Source organism: Lemur catta, chromosome Y (assembly GCF_020740605.2).
Source record: "Lemur catta isolate mLemCat1 chromosome Y, mLemCat1.pri, whole genome shotgun sequence".
Classification (NCBI taxonomy): Eukaryota; Metazoa; Chordata; class Mammalia; order Primates; family Lemuridae; genus Lemur; species Lemur catta.
Genome location: NC_059156.1, coordinates 75,001 through 82,500, shown reverse-complemented (window position 1 = coordinate 82,500; position 7,500 = coordinate 75,001). Strand labels below are relative to the sequence as shown.

Here is a 7,500-nt window from a genome sequence, read left to right as displayed (position 1 = left end):
GGGACTCCCTCCGTCTGGTGCCTTACACTCGCACATTTGGGGTTTCGTATCAGGATAGCAAAGTGATCGCCTTTCAATAACCTGGCTGGCCACGGTGGCTCATGCCTGTGACCCCAGCAACTTGGGAGGCAGAGACGGGAGCATGACTTGAGCCCAGCAGCCGGAGACCAGCCTGGGTAACACGATGAGACCTCGTCTCTACCAACAAAATATAAAAAAAGAAAAATTTTGCCTGGTGTGGCAGCATCTGCCTATAGTCCCAACTGCTCACAAGGCTGAGGCAGAGAGGATCACTTAAGCCCTGGATTTGGAGCTTGCCGTGAGCTACAATCAGGCCAAGGCGGCCTGGCTGGGAGAGGACAGAGTGAAAGGAATCCTGTCTCAAAAAAAAAAAAAAAAAAAAAAAAAGACAGAAAAAGAAAAGAGGAAAGAAAGTAAAAAGAAAAGAAGACCGACGACACAGCTTAGAAGTCTCGGTGTTACCGAAAACTCGGCCGCTTGCCCACGAGGCAAATAGCGAGGACAAGCTGTGTGAGGAGGAAGGAAAGAGGGAGTCTATTTGGCCGGTAAAGGAGGAAATCAGGTAGACCTTCCCATCTCAAACCCCCAAACTTCCCGAACAGAGGGCTAGGCAGAAATAGAGAGCTTTTAAAGGGCGCGGGAGGCGGGGGATGGGGGTGGGTAGGGATGGGTGGGGGGAGCGTGTGGTTCTCAGCTTTAGCAATGATTGAGGTTAATGATTTCAATGGTCCAGGCTCTGCCAAAAGCAAAGCCTGTGAACTCTGCCGGCCACCCACCTGGGGGGCAGGGGACCACTTGGGAGTTTAAGAAAAGATTTAACCTGCCGTGGGGACATAGGCCAGACTACGAGTTCCCAAAAGTTGGGGGGGTTGGGGGAGGAGAGCGTAAAAGGACAGAACATCTTTCTGTCCCTTTTTGGTTTCTTCTTTTTTCCCCCCTAGGTGCCAAAAGATATGAGCCCGGTGCCGAAAAGAAATAGGTATGGGCGCCCACGTGCACACGCAGAGATATACGATCGAATACGTCGTGTTCACAGTGTTTCCGAGTCGAGGAAACTGGAAGATGATGGGGGAAGGATCACGGGCAACTTCGTATTTCTTCCAGGACAGGAAAATGGACCCGAAGAGAAAAACGCATCGTTCTCGGCGTAGGATAAAACGCTACGTCTTGTTATATAATATGAGGCATTCTGTGATTTAAATTTTTATCCGAGATGATATTCAGTAAGCCTACAAAACAAGATAAAAGAGAGACGAACACAAGGGTGAAAAAAAAAGAAAAAAACCTAGGGGCACAGGCCTATGGTCCCGGGAGGAGGCAGGGAGCGGGAGGAGGGGCGCCTCCCGCAGACAACAGGGCGGGTGGGCGGAGAGCCGCCAGAGGCGAGGGCTGCCTCGGGCGGGGCCCAGAGCTGCGGGCCCAGGAAGAAGGGAGTGGGACCGGTCGTGCTCTACTCCCCGCCGCTGATCCGAACCACGCCCCGCCCTCCAGCCCCCACCCCGCCCCGGGGAGTCAGCTCTTAAACTCCCAACGTCACCTGGCTTTCCGCGATCACGATGGCTGATCAGAGTGGCCGCTAGGTGACACCCGACAACCGGTGCCAGTGTCAGCCTGAAAAGAAGGGACCCTATGACGGGGGTGGGGAGGGGTGGGGGTGGGGCGCACAGTGGGCGGCCCGGTCAGCTCCCCTTCCTCCTTGGAGCGGATCGGATCATCTGGAACTTTATCCCGAGAGGAGAGAGTGACACTGGGTGTGTGCTAGGAGCCGGCGGGTTGGGACGGGGACCTACCCGAGAGGGAAGTCGAGTACAGGGAGTTTCACAGTTGACCCACTGACGATCTCAAGGCCCGGACAGTAGAAGCGTGGCAATATCTGTCACCGTGGAATGAACACTTGGCACCAAAGACCTTTGTCTTTGCTGGCCCCCTGTGCCCAGGGGGACACGTGGCCAGAATCTGACATCCTAAATGTCTTCTTAGAAAGAATTGGGGGGTGGGGGTGGGGGCGGGGGAGAGAGACAGAGAGAGAAAAGAAAGGGGCAAGAAACGGCTGCCACGAAACTATCAGAACAGACAAGCGATCGATGGGGCCTATCCGGTTAAGTTCTTTCCCTACCCAGAGAACGACTTAACATAGCTGGTGTCACTGCAGTCGGGCCACGTTCCGGTATATGCATGTACACCGACACACACACAGACGCACGCACACACACACACACACACACACACACACACACACACACAAACACACACACACATAAAATTAGTCGGGCATGCTGGCGCATGCCTGTAGTCCCAGATACTCGGGAGACTGAGGCAGTAGGATCGCTGAAGCCCAGGAGTTTGAGGTTGCGGTGAGCTAGGCTGCCACCACGGCACTCAGTCTAGCCCGGGCAACAGAGGGAGACTCTGCCTCAACAACAACAAAAAAGAAATCCCCCAATCGAACAAGGTATAGAAAAATTATGGTGGTGGTCGTGGTGGTGGCGGTGTGGGGGTAGGGGGGCGGGGGGGCTGCTGGTGTGGGGGGTGCCGGTGCCGGTGCAGTGGTCACCGTCCTACTACTAAAAGGGAGAGCAGAATCAAGTTCTGGGACATAAAGTTCATACTGGAGCCACCGGTGGAGCGAGGGAATGTTTCTTCTACAGGACCAGTATTTCCTTTGCTGCCCCCTCCCCAATGCCATAAATAATGTGTCGATGAGGACGTACACACCGTTGTCCCTGGTTGTGGGTCGGGGGTGGGGGTGGGGGTGGGGGCGGGGGCGTCGCAGGGGGTAAAGTCAAAGCGATGTTTTTGTAATAAAGAGACATACGGCCCCCCGGGATACAGGCTGGGGACTTCACCCGTCAGCTCTAGGGAGTAACACAGGCAAGCAGTGCTCACCGTCAGTCTTAACTAATTAAAAAAAAAAAAAATAGAAAATAGAAAAAAACGGCCGGGCGCAGTGGCTCCCGCCTGTAATCCTAGCACTCTGGGAGGCCGTGGCGGCAGGATCGCTCAAGGTCAGGAGTTGGAGACCAGCCTCAGCAAGAGCGAGACACCGCCGCCGCCCCGCCCCGCCCCTCCCCGTCCCTACAAAGAGAGAGAAATAAATTATCTGGAAAATTAAAAATAGATATAAACAACCTTAGCCGAGCACGGTGGCACGTGCCGGTATTCCCAGGTATTCGGGAGGCTGAGGCAGAAGGATCGCTTAAGTCGAGGAGTTTGAGGTTGCCGTGAGCTAGACTGACGCCACGCCACTCTAGCGAGGGCAACAGAACGAGACCCTGTGAGAAAGAAAAGAAGAAAGAGAAAGAAAAGAAAGAGAGAGAGAGAGACAGAGGGAGAGAAGGAGACAGGGCGAGAGTGACAGAGACAGAAAGGGAGGGAGGGAAGAGTAGGAGGAGGAGAGGGAGAGGGGGGGAGAGAGAGAGAGAGGGAGGGAGGGAGGGAAGAGAAGGAGGAGGAGAGGGAGAGGGGGAGAGAGAGGGAGAGGGAGAGGGAGAAGAAGAGGGCGAGGGGGAGGGGGGGGAGAGAGACACGGGGGAGAGAGAGAGGGAGAGAGAGGGAGGGAGGGGGGGGGGGAGAGAGAGAGACAGAGAGAGGGAGGGAGAGAGAGAGAGAGAGAGAGAGAAGAAAACTATTAAAAATTCGGTACCAGATCCATCGGTCGGTACTCTGAAGCGTGACGATCGGGTGTTCCCGTGCACGTGTGAGATGTGTCTTCTCCCTCACGCCGCGTTTCTCACACACACACACCCACCCACACACACACACATCACCCATGTGCCGCGAAAAAAGCAACAAAAAGAGAGAAAGAGATGAAAAAGGGAGAATGGAAACAGGGAAAAAGAGGAAGGAAGAAAGAAGTTTTGAACAAAAGAGACCAAAGTCACAGCGAGAAGGAAGAATACTGAGCGCGGAGCGACACCTAGTGACCACACCGTCAAGGGCACACTACGGCCCCAATTGGCCAGAGACATCTGGTGGACCCCAGGGCACTGCGCGAAGGGAAGCCGAGGGCAACCTGTGGCGGACCCGGGCCACGGCGTCTGCAGGCGATTACCAGGCGGCCACAGGAGGCCGGGGAAACTCATTCTCAGCGGGGGGTGGGGGGAGGGGAAGTGATCGCAAAGTCACACCCGACAGATCCCTTTCCAGTTCATAAACGTGGTGATTGCGTGTTCACACGCACGTGTGAGGTGTGCCTCCTGCTGTGTCGGCACATCCCCCGCGTGACGTGAAACCATGATTGGGGGGGGTGGTTTGCGATGAAAGTCACGCCAGGTCCCCGGGAGAGTTCGTGAGCCTGATAACTGCGCGCGTGCGGAGGAAAACAGGGGGCGGGGGGGGGGGGTTGGAAGCGAAGCAAGGAAGAAGGAGCGAGCGAGCGAGCTAGCTGGGGGGGGGGGGCGGGGACGGGGCGGGAGGAGGGAGACGAAAAGAAAAGAGTGGAGAAGTCCGCGAGGACGGAGCCCTCTGGCGGTGACCGCTGGCATAGCGTCGAGGAGCCCGGCCCCGGCCGCGGTCCCGCCGAGACTGAGTGTGACGGGGACATCTGGTCGACCCCGCGTACCGCGGCGTCCGCGCGCGGCGCCGGCGGGGGGCGCGAGCGCGGAGACAGCGGGTCCCCGCCGTCCTACCCTCACGGGGGCCCGCCGGCCTCCTGGTCGACCCCGACTCTCGGGGGAAAGAAGGGCGGGGGGGACCGGCCGGTCCCCCGACCGGAGGGCCACCCCTTCCGCCCCCGCGGCGACGGAGAGGGCCGCGGCGGCCAGACCGGCGCGGCCCCTCCCCCGCCGGCGCCTCGGTCGCCCCGTCTCCCCCACCCACCGACCATCGCGCTCCTCCCGGGAACCCCGGTCCCAGCCCGGAGGACGAGCCCCGGCGGGTCGCGCGGGGAGGAGGCCGCGTGGTGGGGGTCGGGGTCCACCCCGAGGCGTGACTCCGGGCGCGGCCTGGAGGGGAGGGGAGGGGAGGGCCGCCCCCTCCACCTTCCCCGGCGCCCCCGACCGACACACCGCGTGCCCGCGCGCGCACCCCCCCCCCGCCCCGCCTTAGCCCTGGCGCGGGAGGGGCCGAGGCAGCGCGGAGGGCCGGAGCGACGGGAGGGGCCGAGGAGGCGGTGACCGACGGACCCGGGGAGACCCGCGCCCCGAGGGGCCGCCGCCGGCCGGCCGGACGCGCGCGCGCGCGCACCCGCCCGCCGGGACAAACCCTTGTGTCGAGGGCTGACTTTCAGTAGATCGCAGCCAGGGAGCTGCTCTGCTGCGTACGAAACCCCGACCCAGAAGCAGGTCGTCTACGAATGGTTTAGCACCAGGTTCCCCACGAACGTGCGTTGCGTGACGGGCGAGGGGGCGGCCGCCCTTCCGGCCGCACCCCGTTTCCCAGGACGAGGGGCGCTCTAACTCACAGACTCACCCAGAGCAACCTCCCGCCCGCCCTGCAAGCTCCATTCACCGTGAGTGCCCTGGCCGGGTAGGTGTCCCACTGCACAAAGACCTATCAGACCGCATTTCTTCCATTATTATAAGTAGCCATACATTCTTTTAGGACCGTAGCCGTAGGGTACACCTCCAGGCACAGTTGCGGGGGGGGGGGGGGGAGAGGAGGGAAGAGGCCATTCTTCACGTATCGTTGGGTAGCACCGGGGCAGGGGAGGCAGTTTCCTCCTGCTCCTCCTCGTCCCCCTTCTCCCTGGATTTGCTTCTTCCTGGTTTTTTCTTTATTCCTCTCCCAGTTCCCCCTTCCATCGTCTTGACGGATTTGGATGAGACGTAGACATTTTCTATGTCAGGCTTTACTCATCCCGAGGGAGGAGGAGAAAAGTAAGCCGCCTACCATGACACAATGGAACGGAAGCTTGTGAGCCACTGACTGCTGTGGCATTCTGACACTTGGTGTTTTTCAGGACATTCTATATTTCCGCTATCCCACTAGAATATATCCCCTTGATCACTCCCGTGTACCCCCATCCCAGCTTTTTCGTGAGCCACCCTCAACGGCCGTGACAATGTGGTGCGGGGACTCCCTCCGTCTGGTGCCTTACACTCGCACATTTGGGGTTTCGTATCAGGATAGCAAAGTGATCGCCTTTCAATAACCTGGCTGGCCACGGTGGCTCATGCCTGTGACCCCAGCAACTTGGGAGGCAGAGACGGGAGCATGACTTGAGCCCAGCAGCCGGAGACCAGCCTGGGTAACACGATGAGACCTCGTCTCTACCAACAAAATATAAAAAAAGAAAAATTTTGCCTGGTGTGGCAGCATCTGCCTATAGTCCCAACTGCTCACAAGGCTGAGGCAGAGAGGATCACTTAAGCCCTGGATTTGGAGCTTGCCGTGAGCTACAATCAGGCCAAGGCGGCCTGGCTGGGAGAGGACAGAGTGAAAGGAATCCTGTCTCAAAAAAAAAAAAAAAAAAAAAAAAAAAAGACAGAAAAAGAAAAGAGGAAAGAAAGTAAAAAGAAAAGAAGACCGACGACACAGCTTAGAAGTCTCGGTGTTACCGAAAACTCGGCCGCTTGCCCACGAGGCAAATAGCGAGGACAAGCTGTGTGAGGAGGAAGGAAAGAGGGAGTCTATTTGGCCGGTAAAGGAGGAAATCAGGTAGACCTTCCCATCTCAAACCCCCAAACTTCCCGAACAGAGGGCTAGGCAGAAATAGAGAGCTTTTAAAGGGCGCGGGAGGCGGGGGATGGGGGTGGGTAGGGATGGGTGGGGGGAGCGTGTGGTTCTCAGCTTTAGCAATGATTGAGGTTAATGATTTCAATGGTCCAGGCTCTGCCAAAAGCAAAGCCTGTGAACTCTGCCGGCCACCCACCTGGGGGGCAGGGGACCACTTGGGAGTTTTAAGAAAAGATTTAACCTGCCGTGGGGACATAGGCCAGACTACGAGTTCCCAAAAGTTGGGGGGGTTGGGGGAGGAGAGCGTAAAAGGACAGAACATCTTTCTGTCCCTTTTTGGTTTCTTCTTTTTTCCCCCCTAGGTGCCAAAAGATATGAGCCCGGTGCCGAAAAGAAATAGGTATGGGCGCCCACGTGCACACGCAGAGATATACGATCGAATACGTCGTGTTCACAGTGTTTCCGAGTCGAGGAAACTGGAAGATGATGGGGGAAGGATCACGGGCAACTTCGTATTTCTTCCAGGACAGGAAAATGGACCCGAAGAGAAAAACGCATCGTTCTCGGCGTAGGATAAAACGCTACGTCTTGTTATATAATATGAGGCATTCTGTGATTTAAATTTTTATCCGAGATGATATTCAGTAAGCCTACAAAACAAGATAAAAGAGAGACGAACACAAGGGTGAAAAAAAAAGAAAAAAACCTAGGGGCACAGGCCTATGGTCCCGGGAGGAGGCAGGGAGCGGGAGGAGGGGCGCCTCCCGCAGACAACAGGGCGGGTGGGCGGAGAGCCGCCAGAGGCGAGGGCTGCCTCGGGCGGGGCCCAGAGCTGCGGGCCCAGGAAGAAGGGAGTGGGACCGG

At 57.6% G+C, this 7,500-nt stretch overlaps 1 pseudogene; it reads left to right on the top strand.

Moving 5' to 3' along the window:
- The first annotated feature begins 4,155 nt into the window (after positions 1-4,155).
- Positions 4,156-4,247, top strand: LOC123629124 (annotated as a pseudogene).
- The last annotated feature ends 3,253 nt before the right edge of the window (positions 4,248-7,500 follow it).